Raw genomic sequence first — 2,688 nt, 5'->3', positions numbered from 1 at the left:
GGGAGCCCCCTGATTCACCCCAGTCCGCATTTCCGAGGCGGTTCGAGGAGAGGGGAAGACCCTTTTGTCTGCCCGACTTGGTGAGTCCTTCGCTCAGAGCAGAACCCTTGGTCCTGATATGCAGTCTAGAGGCTCTTGCCCCTAGAGGGGTGAAGCAGTTGGACCGGGTAAAGACCTTCCCTCCACTCCCCACCCTCCCCCCAAAAAAACAAACTTGTAGGCCTAGTCTTCTGACAGCAGCCTGGGGGCAGGTAAGGGCTAGGACTTTACCTAACTCTTGGCTGAGAGTTGGGAAACGTTGCCTCCAGCAACAACACCTCCCTTAGGGATCTCTTGTTTCTCTCCGGGAGAGGAGTCTTTGGGAGCGTTGTGAATAAACAGCTCTGATCTGGGGATGGTGGCTGGGCACTATCGCGGTTTGGTTTGGGACCTTGAACCAGCCTCTGCAGAGGTTGGACCGAGTCAATTCTCAGAGCCTTTTTATATATTCTTGGTGGGTTCCAGAAGCAGAGACAGGGGCCGAGCAGATAGGGAGACTCACGGGGGCAGCTCAGGACTGAAGAGGGTACAGCAGAGGCTGTCTTTGGAGCAGGTGGAGAAATATGTAGAGTTCTGCGTTTGGACCACAGGCCTGGAGTGAATGCCTTTCGGCGGCCAACTGACCTGGAAGTGCCTGGGGACCTCCGGAAGGGAGCCTGCCTGCGGCACAGACCTCAGGGCCTGCTGCCCCAGGCCTGCCATTTTGCAGGCAGGTGAGGCTAGGATCGTATCCTAAGAGTTGGGTCTCTCTAGCCAAAGGGAAGCGTAGGACTAGCGCAGTAGCTTAGAATTTCTGAGAAGAGAAGCAACTCCCACTCTACCTAAGATGTGGGAAGAAATACCCGAGGGCCCTAGGAACCTGCTCACTTCTGTGCGTTAAGGAGTCCCTAAGTCTGGGTCACACCATTTTTATTTTCAGTGCCTCGAGAGACCAGTGAGAGGGATGGGGAGTCGAACATCATTTGTATTTCATTTGAATCCTCAATTTTTAAAGGAATCCAAGAGGCCTGGTGTGAACACCTCCCTCTTCCGCTGGGGGCTTAGAGGGGGTTTCTTGGCTGTCCTCAGCCAGAGTAGGGCTATAAATCAAGGCCAAACAGGAACCAGAAGCCTTGCATCTCACAAGTAGTCATTAAGCCATTATTAAACATACCGTAACTTCTCTGAAGCCTTATTGGTTTAAACACCACATTGGAGGCATTATGGCCATTAGGGCCCCTAATCACAGACTGCAGATTGGGGCAGTGAGATGTGAGCACCTGGGGCTGATATTTCCAGCCAAGAGGGAGGCTCCGCTCAGAATTAAGTTTCCTCTTTGGCCTCACCAGAGGGATCTATTCTTCAGGATCCAGTGGATCCCAGCTCTGGGTAACCAACTTGTATTGATCATTTTGCCCATTCATAAGGTTTTTCAATAGTTATTGGGATAGGGCTATGGACTTTGTATTCCTTTCAAGTGTTGTGTCAATTCAAGACACCTCTTCTATTCAACAAAGGAATCAAGTAGCTTGCTGTGGAAGATACAAGTGTGACAAAGGAGAAATGTCCCCACCAACAGTTTAAACCTGGCAGCCTGACTTAAATGCCAAATGTTTTGCCTTAGGTGATAACATGATAACACTTTCTGGCTCATCATAAAAATGGGCCACGCACGTGAATGAAGGATATTGAAGAGGCACTTATGTTTTGATGGATGTGATAAACTGTGTTAAATTAAGAGATTCTTATTATGTGACGATATCCAGAAACAGCAGCCCAGATTTCTTGGTTATATCACTGAATTGGTGGAAGGCTTCTGACACTAGACTGGGCCAGAGGCTGGGCTGAGCAGAAAGACCTAGGGACCCACACCCCTTCTTAAGCCCAGAAGTTCCTCCTGCCATTCTCTCCCTTTCTGAACAGACCAATTTCCATGCTGAGATGGTGTTACCAATTGAACTGAGGCAGCAGGAAGCACCCCCGACCCCATTTCATTCAAGTTGGATAAGTAGATGGAGTTGCCGGCTCTAGGAGGCTTTTCTCCCAAGACCATGCAAAGCAGGATACGTTTGCTGCTCCCCTTTGCTGCTCCCCCTTTTAAAGCACTAGTGCAAACTCTTATCTTGATCTGTATATGGTCTGGGAAAAGTGAATAGAAAATAGAAAAAAAAAAATAGTGACCTCAGAGTTACTAAGTTTTCCTTCTTAGGAGGGCTGAGAGGTCCCGAGGAACCACAGGGACTTCTCATTTTACAGATAAAAACAGTAGCTAACACTTACATAGTATTTACAGTGTGCTAGGCACTATCTCACGTAGTCTACATGCGTTGACTTAATTAAATCTCACAGCAACCTCACGAAGTAGGCACAATTATCATCCCTGTTTTATAGAGAGAGACTGAGGTTACGGAAGGGAGCTCGCTGTCCGTTTAGTGGCAGAACCAGAATTTATGCTGCGAATCACGGTCTCTCACCTAACACCGACTATCTCTCTCAGTCCTTCTTAGCTAACATGACAAAGCTGAAACCATTCAAGGCACAGCCTCCTTCTCCTGGAAGAAGGTCAGGACATCCTCCTGAAAGGGAAGAAGTGAGGGCCAGAGTGATCAGGGACAGAGTCGGTCTGGGACGGGGCTGCACTGTTGCCTTCCTGCTCACCAAGTGGCATGT

Source organism: Pteropus vampyrus, unplaced genomic scaffold (genome assembly GCF_000151845.1).
Source record: "Pteropus vampyrus isolate Shadow unplaced genomic scaffold, Pvam_2.0 Scaffold6, whole genome shotgun sequence".
Taxonomy (NCBI): Eukaryota; Metazoa; Chordata; class Mammalia; order Chiroptera; family Pteropodidae; genus Pteropus; species Pteropus vampyrus.
The sequence above is the reverse complement of the archived record's forward strand: the minus strand, read 5'-3'. Positions refer to the sequence as shown.